Below are 12,030 nucleotides of genomic sequence, written 5' to 3'. Positions count from 1 at the left end.
TCCTCATGGCCTTTCAGGAGCTGGATGTCTTGTACCTTCTGGATAGTAAGAACCTCGCTCATCTTCTCTTTGGAAGTCATTTAGGATATTTCCTTAATAGAAATTTTAGCTCTTTTCATTTACCTGTTGGACAAATTACATGGTGTTATGATGTCATGGGGAACAGGAAACTGATGGCTGTCAATCTTCTTATTAAACATGTAAATGCTTCGTACCCCTAATATTCATGGAACGGAGGATTTGCTGGGAAGATATATATTTACTATTATACATATTGTTATACAATGGGGCATGGTTGATTAAAGAGTTGTTGTACCTATGTGGTCCTTCCAGAGATGTGACGGATGGAGACTCTTTGTCAGTGTACAGATTAAGAAGGTTCAAGAATGGTCCAATACAAAGACTTCATGTATGACCAAGAGGACAATTCCAATGTTATTAAAAACATTCAAAACAACAATTTAATGAGCATCTTAACAGTTAAAATCACTACAGCAGCTGTGGGTTATGTATTACAGACTTATCTCACAGTGGTGTACGGTGACTTTACCTGTTACTACAGCTGTAAAGTACTAAATGTAGGAGGGTACTTGTGACAGGATGGGCGGCCTCTGGCACCCTGTCTATTATTGCTGGGACCCGGCTGGGCTTATTTTGCCACCGTCCCCTGTCTTTATCCCAAATTGTCCCCTCTAACCGCAGTAGGATTCCCTTACAATGCTGCCACTACTAGCTTGTAAATGTAGGAGGCGTCTAACAATTACAGTGTAACAGCTGAGAGCGTCATTTTGTTGGCTGTACAAACATTTATGGGAATACAGCCAATCAACTCATTTGGAAACAGTGACTAAATAGGGCTTAGATGGATTTATTAGGAGGAGGACATCTAGATTCACAATGGAGATCATCAGGTATGTATGTCTAGTGAATGCGTAAGTGGGAAATGGAGCCAAAAACGCAGAAGAGATATAAAGGGATCTCACGTGACTATTTTCCAATCATGCTGTGTGACTGTCAAGTTCAACTGGTGGTACCATGGGGCTTTCTCGCGCAACTAATGTCAGTTGCCCATGAAATCCTTATGGTGGGACCCCAGGGATGAGACCGAACACTAAAGCATCTTACACAGAACTTTTTCTAGCCTGGAATGTCTGATGACATCCGTGCCTTCTGTAAATCCTGTGATGTGTGTCAGCATCTCAGGCGCCCCAGTGCTCGTGCTCCCCTCAGGTCCTTGTCAAGAATTGGTTAAATTTTTCAGCGAGTTACTGTGGACATAGTAGGTCCGATGCCTGTGCCCAATAGATCGAGGAAGAGGTATACCCTCACCGGGGTGGACTACGCTACCAGGTATCCAGAGGCTGTAGCTCTGTCCTCCATAACTGCAGAAAAGGTAGCGGAAGCGCAAACAAAACGGAAGAGTTGGTATGATCAGGGCGCGCGTGCCAGAGTGTTTGACATAGGGCAGAAGGTCTTTGTTCTGATGCCCACGCGCCAGAACAAGCTTCATTTGATAGCGAGGGTAGGCGGCAGAGGACCTACCATGTAAATATGTTGAAGGCACACCACGAGTGTGTGGAGTCGGTAGCAGCGGTTTGCTGCTTACCAACTGAGGATCCAGGAAGTGACCCACTACCTGACCTTCTCGCGGATGCCAGAGGTGAAGGTGGTGTAGCGGAAGGGGGCTGGGATGAGCAGTTGAGTGCCCACAAAAGGAAGCAGCTTGAGGCAGTGCTGTGGCCCTTTGCGACTCAGTTCAGTAGAAAGCCTGGTCGGACTTCCTTGGTGATGCACCACGTGGACACTGGTGAGCATAGGCCAGTTAGGCGACCCGTGTATCGGGTCTCACCAGCAGCCAAGGAGAGTCTATACAAGGTGATGCGGGGGCTGCTTGAGCTAGATGTGATCCAGCCATTGCGCAGTCCATCTGCTTCCTCCAGTGTATTGGTTCCCACGAATGATAAGGCAACGCGGTTTTGCGTATACTACCGCCAGTTGAATAATGTGCCCATGTCTGACACCTATCTCTTGCCCTGTATTAATGCATTTGTAGCTGAGTTGGACAGAGTTAAGGGTTACCTAGAAGACATTTCCATTTCCAGTAAGATTTGGGAAGATAATCTGGAGCAAATAGGGCTGGTGTTAGGGAAGATGGGGTGGGCATGTCTGACTGTTAGGGCAGAGAAGTGCCAGATGGGGATGTCAGAGGTACAGTATCTGGGTCATCGTGTGGGGGGAGGAAGGGTTAGGTCTGAACCAGCTAAGGTAGAGACAATCCGAGACTGGCCCCAGCCCGCGACACAGTTACATGTACTACCATTCTTAACGACTGCAGGGGACTACAGACGTTCTGGCCCAGACTTTAGTACTGTAGCGAAGCCCCTGGCAGATCTCACTAAGAATAAACTCCCCAAAGTAGTTGACTGGACACCCGCTTGTGAGCTGGCATTTCAGTCGTTAAAGGAAGCCCTGGTTCGTGCTCCAGTACTGTTGGCGCCCAATTAGGACAAGGACTTTATTGTGCAAACTGAAGCATCACAGTATGGACTGGGAGCAGTACTTAGCCAGGTGGGGCCTGATGGGCAGGAGCACCCTGTGACCTATTTTAGCAGAAAACTGCTAAACTGGGAGGTGGGGTACGCCACAATTGAGAAGAAATGTTTGGCCATTGTGTAGGCAGTGAATAAACTTATTTGTATGGATGACATTTTACTGTGGTGACTGATCATAATCCTTTAAAGTGGCTACAACACACTTAGGGAAAATGACAGGATGTTGCGCTGGAGCCTTGCACTTAAAATTTATGACTTTGGCAAAATTCACAAGCAAGGAAAGGCTCACAGCAATGCGGATGGACTGTCTCAGCAGGAAGAGCCGGATCCTCTGGGTCACCCCCGGTAACCCTAAGAACTGCGGACCAGGAGCCAAGTCGTTTGGACATGGCACACTGGTTGCCCGCATGGACAAGGGGGGGAGGAGTGTGACTGGATCACTTATAAATAACTTATTTGTGGCTTTATCATGTAGAAATAATTTATTGTAGAAATGTATTTCAATCAGAGCTGCAGGGACCAATGTATAATTTGAAATGCACTTATCGTGTTACATTGGGATGTGTTTTGTGTGCAAGTGTCATTGAGTTTGTATCTTTGCTAGAGGAAGTCTGTTTGCTCATAGCAGGAAATGTTACATTTCTTTATGTGAAGTGACAAAAACCTGTTTAGCCTGTATACCCAGCAGGGGTATACAGGCTAAACAGGCTCTGCCAGCTGCTGTCTGGTGTGACTGGATCTCAGATAATGGAAGCATCAAGTTTAGCACATAACAGAGAAGTGTAAATATCGTTAGCTTTGCATTGCATGTAAATCCATGTTTGGTTAAACAAATTGCATCCAAACTCTAAAAATAGCCTGTGAGGCTGTGTTCAAATCTGTATAAAAAGCCCTGACTTGTATTAAAATTGTTCTTTCTTGCTTCATCTGACCTGGTACCTTCAACCAGTGTTAGCAAATAAACAACACTTGCTTCAGAGACCTGCTTGGAAATTTCTCTATTCCTGTGACCTACAGATTAGACCCAAAATCTAATCCGTTCCCGGCTATTACTGAGGTTTGGACCCAGCTTTTCCGGTACCACCGCTCTGCCCGCTACCCAGCAGCTCTGGTCAGTGTCATAGGCCAGGGGGGATCCATCCACAGCAACCCTGATCAGTGGGAAGTGGTCAGGAGTACCAGTACAGGTACACCAGCAAGGGGTACATTAGCAGCATCAGTTACCCAGAAGAAACCTGGTTCTGGATGCTGGTAAGGAGTCCAGTGGTGGCAGCATTTGTGAGATCCTCCTACTGTGACAGGAGGGCGCATTTGGGATAATGAAAGGGAACGGTGGCAAATTAAGCCCAGCTGGTTCCCAGCAACAGCAAACAGGGTGGCATAGGCCGTCCAACCTTTCACATGTCATTTTTTTTTGTGCCCTTTTCTCTCAGATTTATTAAAGGGATTAGATTGTAGAAAGGAACTTAGATGATAGTCTAGGTTTACATTATGTCTAATACTGTCCTCACGCCAGCCTTCATCTATTAACGATTAATCACTCATTTATTATTAACACATACAGTTTATAACTAAAAACAAGTGTGTGCATCTTGTATTCTGTAAACAAGTACGTCCTCTATTTACTGGATGCGCTACGTATTGGTGACAATTGTGCTTTAATTGATGTGATATTAAATCTATATAACACATTAAACATTAGAATATTTTACGAGTCTTACAGTTGCTGATCTTTCTATGCAGGTTAAACTACATCACTGGCCTCTGTTCTCCAATACATCATATATTGTTTGCTGTAGTTTGTACAGTGACTAATGGGATATGTTTTATTTTCAGTTTGATTTTATTTTGTATCTGTACAGTTTATGCTTTATACAGTGAGTAAGTAGATGAAATAACAGTACAGTGCATATATGGACATGCATTTATGTGGTCAGCAGCAGACAAGAACCGCTTGGCCCATCTATTCTGCCCACTTTTTAACCTATCGTAAACTCAAACCCTATTTAATTTTTATTTCTGTGTAAGGATATTCTTATTTCTATCCCAAACATGTTTAAATTGCTCTACTGTATTAGCCTCTACTACATCTGATGGGAGGCTATTCCACTAATCCACTACCTTTTCTGTGAAGTAGTTTCCTCTGAAACTCCTTCCCCCCCATTGTCAGTCCATGTCCTCGTGTTCTCATACAGCTTTTCTTTTGAAGAATGTTTCCCTCCTGTACCTTGTTAAAACCCTTGATATATTTGAAAGTTTCTGTCATGTCCCCCTTTCTATTTTCTGCTTCAAACTATATATACTAAGATCTTTTAGTCTTTCCGGGTAAGTTTTGTGTTATAGACCATGCACCATTTTAGTTGCCCTTCTTTGTACATACTCTAATGTATTTATATCCATCTGGAGATATGGCCTCTAGAATTGAATACAGTTTTCTAGATGAGGAAGTACCAATGACCTATAAATTGGCATTATTACTTCTTTCCTCTTCCTCCTCTATGTCAGCATACACTATGGGGTTAATCCCCCCTTGCACGTGAGTCAGGACAGGAAAGAAGACACCTGGTGGGTATATACGGTCACGCCTCCCTCCTTCTTGTGTCTTCTTTCCTGTCCTTGTAGTAGAGTCAGGCAGTTCAGGTTTATTGTTTTGTATGTTAGTAGATGTATTTTATATTGGATTTGGTAAAAAAAACAGACAACCAATGTAGTGACTGACTGAGAAACAGAGCAGCAGTGGAAGAAGGGTTTGCAAATCAATGTAGCTGCTAACTAGGTTGTAGGGGCGAGAGTCTGATTCAGGGTAGACCTCAATGCCAGACCTGGGCAAACTCCGGCCCACAGGCCATATACGGCCCGCCAGCCTTCCGAATCCGGCCCGCCGGGTCTGCCCAGGAGATTTAATTAATTTTGCTGCCAGCCACAGGTTCTGGAAGGGATACGGAGCTGGTCGGCGATGCGCGTCCCTTGCAGAGCATCAGATCATGCCGGGGCCGGATACAGCGTAATCCCCTGCGCTGCTGCGTAGGGAGGAAGTGCGCACTGTCCATACACCTCTCCCGCCGCATTCACAGCAGCGCCGCGGAGGAGAGCACAGAAGAGTATGGAAGAAGACAGTAAAAAGGTAAGTATTACCGTTACAGACAACATCATGCCGGGTGCAGCAGGGCTGTGGGGCAGCACGGCATGATGCGGATCACCACAGGACAGAGGGCATCATGCCGCGCTGCCCCTCAGCCCTGCTGTGCCCGGCATGATGTTGATTAAAGATGGACAGATGGACGGATAGAGCTCTGGTATAGTGGGGTAATATCTAGGTGGGGGTTCCAGTCACTGTGTTTATTGATGGTGGTACTGTGGGTCACTGTTTTTATTGATATTGGTACTGTGGGTCACTGTTTTTATTGATGGCTGTGCTGTGGGTCACTGTTTTTATTGATGGAGGTGCTAGTAACTTGTTCTCTTCTGTTTTTTATCTCTTCCCAGTAAGTTCTCCTGCCACTGCCATACTGCCAGCTGTCTCGTCCTCTGCTCCTGACCTTCAGACACTCTGCTTAAATCTGCCTAAACGTGAGTGATACCACCTATCATAGGGGATACTAATTTGCTGCCCATTTTGCCGGCACTGCAGTTACTATTGTGCTTCTCTTTGTTTGTTTACATCGCCAGCTGCTCCTGCCCCCCAAAAATTTCAGTGCACTTGTTCAAGCCCAAGACAGACTAGATTTCTCCCACTGAACAGGTAAATGATTCTTATATATAATTTGCTGCATTTTATGATGGGCCCTTTATAATGGCCTTTTATAAATTTGGTTCGGCCCTCAAACACAGATCTGATTTTCCATGTGGCCCCCGAAAGAAATTAATTGCCCACCCCTGCTCAATGCGGAATGAAAGACTTTGCACTGTCTTGTGTAGATATGTGCGTATTCTGGAAATGTTCTTTAGATATGTGAAACAGGATTTAGATATAGGGCCTGATTCATTAAGGCACATGTCTGCCGATTTTGAGCGTATCATGCGCTAAATCACCCTACGCATGCCCAAAACAGGGAGATATGGCCATGAACACCGCCCTGTCTGCTGCGTCTGTGAACACAAAGGATCCATACTACAACCTACGATTTTGGGGGAGAACAGGGCAGAGAAGGTACGTTTTGCCATAGTCAATGTACAGTAGGGGCATGTCAAACTCATGCGCATGCAGCCACATCCTAATCAAGGTGTGAGCATCTCAAAGTTACCTTGTTTTCTGCCCTATCTCTTGCTCCAGCTAAAAGACTAGCCTAAGTGCTGATCAGTAATGATGACAGTCTGTTAGGCTGACGATCTCATCATCAACTCACAGAACAAGATGGCGGAGGTCTTCACCTATAGCAGCCACCTTTCCCTTAGAGCTTTATATGCTCATTAGTACTCAGATGCCCCCAGGACTTGACTCCAGGCGTAGTGTGAGTTGGTAATACAGGCCCGTAGCGGCAGGCCAGGATGCTGAGATAGAAGGCAGCGGATAGTCAGACGGCAGCCGAGGTCAAGTGTCACAAGCAAGCAGAGTAGTCAGTAAACATGCCAAGGGTCAGGGTCACAGGCAAGGTAGCGGAGTCCAAGGTACAGGCCAAAGGGTCAGGGTCATGGGTAAACAGGCAGAGTCCAAAATCCAGGCAGAAGGTCACAACAGGAAATCCAACAGGCAGATTATCCACAGGATTGGATCCAGCAAACAGACAGGAGCAGGTCAGCAAACTGGGTCAGTAAGCGCTATAACCGGCAGGGAGGCTAAGTCCTCCCTGCCTTAAATACTAATACTGGCCAATCGGGGCTTGCAATGTTAATAACAATCAGGAGGAGACTAACTAATAGTGCCTAACTTAATTAGCCCGCAGGCTTGCAGAGGCGCGCCCGGCTGCTCTGATAGCTGGGGCGCAAGCGCTGTTATTTAGACGTCAGGTCATTGCCCTGACAATGGTCGTACCAACTACAGGAGGTGGAGACGACCGGGACACCAGGCGGGGCCAGAGAAGAGTCACAGCGGTGCCTGTGGCCGCCACGGCTCCTAACACAGTCTCGTATGCATGCTACAACATGTGCTTGCAATCATGTGCAACTGTAAAAATATATTTTATCTTCGTAAGTACATTAACAATATTCTAATAAATGTATTTCAAGGAGAAGAAAGCTAAAAAAAAGCATTTAATAACAGTTTTTTAATTAATGCCTTTATTATTAACATTACATTAATTCAATTTTTTTTCCTGTGCGCTCTTTTGCAAATTTATTATCCACATAGGTATTGCACGTACCGAACAGCATCTTTTGTAGGAGAGCATAGCAGACCTGCTCCAATTTCAAAAGCACACGTATCTAGAGGTCCATGTCTTGATGAATTTGAGAGTACGCAAAGCCTAAACATGTGCATATAATAATGAAGGCGGGTTGCTCTCAGAATGCATGCCTTGATGAATCAGGCCCATAGACTCTGTGGGATCAAAGGACAGTTTGAGTCAATGATTACACTTAAGCAGTGAGCTTGTGGGGTGGGATTTATGGTCATGTTGTAAACCGAAATAGAAATGTCAGGTAGGTAACTTCTATTGACTGGTAATAATATTAGCAGCAATGTTTTTGAAAGATTGAGTTTGAGTTGGCGAAAGGACATCCACAATGAAATCTCAGAAAGACAGTCAGTAATGCAAGACAACACAGATGATGAGAAATTTGGGTGTGAAGATATTAGGTTTTCTGGCCCAAGTCTACCCACTTCACGCTGGCTGGCTACCCATAGGTGCCTTACTATGCCAGGGAAGCATACCCAGGACCTTCTAAGGTTCAAATAGTCACTCAGACCAATGCAGTTAGAAAGTACAACAGTATATTAATTGTAATACAGACAATCACTAGAATATTATATACAACTAGTAACTAAATGCCAGGCAGGTTTACCACATCATCTGTCCCTTTCCCCACTAGCTTAAGGAGTTACAGTCACCTGGCTGTCCGATCTTGAAGCAGATCTGCAGATGTAGCCCACTGATTTAGAACGGCATCTCAAAACCAGCCACTCTGCAGCTTCCAGCCATCAATCCTCAGAATGAACACCACCTCCCCCCCTGGAGTGGCTCCTTTATATCCAGGGTCAAATTGCCACAGTGTTTTCCTATCCCTGGGCAAAACCCTGCCTCTCACCCTCTTAAACATTGGTGGGTACTGGATCAGGAGGTTGGAGGGAGGAGTGAAGATGAGCTGTGATTCCACAGAAGCTCCCCTACTGGGTTGCAAACATAATGTCTGGACTAGTCCTGTGGAGGACAATGGATAATAATTGGCCTTCCCCACCTCCAGATCTAAGATATCAGTCAGCCACTCCTGAAATTAGCCCCTTACAATACTTTGTGATGTCCTCAGCTGTTCCATGCTTCCTTTAGAAAAGGGAGAACGAATGCAGCCGCAGCCCCCTAACCTGCATCCTGGAACCTCATCTTTAAGCTGGGTACACACTACAGAAATTTCAACCAACTTTTTATGCCGAGCGATTTTACATGCGATCGATGGTCCGATCGCTCGGTCCATGGACTGCATACACACTAGCCTTGTTTAGGACGATAAAGGGAAGAGCGGACGTCCCTTTAGCAACTTTTTACAGCCATGTTGTCGTGAGCAATGTAATTTCGTACTCACTGTTGTGGATCGGTCGGAAGTTTATACACACTACACAACGGAAACGAGATTGGAACGAAAATATTAAACGGTACGACCAACCAAATGAGGTGACAATCGTCCATTTGGGCAGACTTTCGACCATCGTGTCACTACACACACTGACCCGACTTTTGAACGAGCGGTCGTATGTCGGCTGATTGAGACGATTATTGGACGAAAACCATGTAGTGTGTACCCAGCTTTACACATAACCCACCTGGCTTCACTTTAAGAACAATGAATAACAGCCTCACTGCAATATCAACAACATACAATAAACAATATACATATTTACAATGAGCTACAATATCCCCTTATCCACATGTAATTAGACACTGCAGTTGTACTCTGGTAAGCTGGGGAACAATATCAGGGCTATAAAAAGTACATGCCGTAAAGCTAAATATTTTGTGAGAAATGAGGGCCAGGCTGGTTGAGTGGATATTAAACTCATTTCATCATATTGGGCATCATCTGCATAGAGATGATACTGAAATCCAAATGAGCTTATTAGTTTTCCAAGAGAATTGGTGTAGATAGAGAACAGCAGAGAAAAACAAAACAACCCCCGATGTGGCACTACTGAAGTAATAACAGCTAGTGTAAAGAGCAAAGGACAATTATAAAATCTACCAAAAAATAAGGATCAAAAGTAAAAATGATAACTGAGACAGAAGGGCAAGCTGCTGCATTAACAAAGGTGGCTGCTCCCACCTGCGAACACACAGTAAACATAAGTGCACTGAGATCCATTTATGGGGGTAGTTTCTCTTATGATACTGTTATTTTTAGCACTATTATTGGTTAGTTTCATGTTTTATTTTTATGATATTAAATTTGTATATCTGAGGATCCATGACCCAGATTTTATTTTTAAATAGTTATACACATTTAGTCAGTTAGGTCTCAAGCGCTGGATGCTGATTTATGTTTAGAGAAAAGCAGAGGACCTAGGACTGAGCCTTATGGTCTCCACCTGATAAAGGAAGCAGAGAAGAGGTGGATCCAGAGAAATTAACACTGAAAGAGCAATTAGATGGGTAGGATGAGAACCAGGATAGAACAGTGTCCTAAAGACCTAGCGATTGTAGCGTCTGTATGAGAAGCAAGTGGTCAACAATATCAAGCACAGCAGAGAGATCCAGGAGAATTGGAAGTGAGTAATGGCCTTTAAATTTAGCAGGCATTAAATCATTGACCACCTTAATCAGTGCAGTTGAGGGATGGGATGGTAATCTGAGAGAGACTTTAGGTTAGATTTTTTTCAGAATAGGAGTACTGCTCAAATAATGATGGAAAGATACAAGTGGAGATCACAGATTTCAGCTTGGATGAACTGATCTGTGAGAGTATAGGATCAAGAGGACAGGAGGTAGAGTAGGAAGAGGAGAAGAGAGTAGATACTTCATCTTCATTTGTGGGATCAAATGAAGAGAGGATACCAGAGGGTGGTGGGAAGAAATTGAGGTGGTTGAATGTCGAGGAAGAAGATACCATTTTATCTTGGATCTTATCAATCTTGTCTTTAAAGTAGGATGCATGATCATGGGTACTGAAAGTAATCAGAGGGTTTGGGGTGGGAGGCTTGAGAGGAGATTTAAATTTGCTAAAAAGGCGTTTGAGGTTAGAAGTCTGAGCAGAGATGAGAGATTGGAAGTATGTTTGTTTAGCAGTGTCCAGAACATTTCTATAGGAGAGGTAGATAGAAGTGTATATGAGGAAATAATTTGAAGTATGAGATTTACGCCAATGATGTTCTTAAATAAATGTTAACTAATAAAATACTCTGTATTGGGGAGTGTGCCTGGCAGCCAAACTTATGTGTGGTTTGAGCACTGTGGATGTACTGTCAACTTCATCTAATTTCTATCCTGTTTGACTCATTGGAGAGTAGCCCTCTCAGACTACTGGCCAGGCGGGCTTCCGTTTGAAGTTAATATCACCCACTGCTTTGGCAAAAGAGGCTCCCTACCACAGACAAGTGTTTCTTGGCATGAAACGCGCATTCTCACGCTCAGCAGGCCCATTCTGCAACCTCAGCTACCTCCTGGTCCAGTATCCTGCCCACCGGGTTATCATCAATGGCAAACAACAGACGGACTGGGTCGCCACTGCCATCCCAGAGCAGGGTACACAGTGCCAAACTTGCCGGGTCGCTGGATCACAGAGTAACATGCTGGAGCGTTGGGCGGCTACCCACAGGCTAACCTGCAGTGAGTTGACTGGACTGCCCAGATAATCCGAACCTTCTCCTCCTAGGGACCCACTCTCTGGCCGTACGGTATGGAGCCTGCAGGACACTGGTCTACTGGAGGCTGCTGTAAGATCGTGCCGGTGGTGCGATTGTTCACCTGCATCGCACACAAGGCAGGATACATTGCCTACAGGGCAGCCCTGGTACTTTCAGATTCCAGCCCTTCTCCCTGCACTGTCCACTGTCCTTGCAGTGCATCATTGCTGTCCCCTGCTGAACTGACCCAACCGGTTAAGGTTACAGTATACCCTCTTTTATTCATTGGGCCACACAGCTCCCTGACCTTTAAGTGCACCCCTGGGTCATCATTCTACCTATTGATTGGGTCCTTATAACTTTAGTGCTGACACATGCTGAACTGCTATATACATAGGCTAACAATCTTTCAGTTAACCTATGTACAAAGCAGTTTCTGAAGAATTGGAATTGCTGCCCTTGTGTTTGGCTTGCTACACTCATGGGAAACATTTCCCTCTCAGCCAGCTCCTGAGCCTCCACAGTGACAGCACTCTTTACAGCCTCCTTTCA

This window comes from Mixophyes fleayi, chromosome 1 (genome assembly GCF_038048845.1).
Source record: "Mixophyes fleayi isolate aMixFle1 chromosome 1, aMixFle1.hap1, whole genome shotgun sequence".
NCBI lineage: Eukaryota > Metazoa > Chordata > Amphibia > Anura > Limnodynastidae > Mixophyes > Mixophyes fleayi.
The sequence above is the reverse complement of the archived record's forward strand: the minus strand, read 5'-3'. Positions refer to the sequence as shown.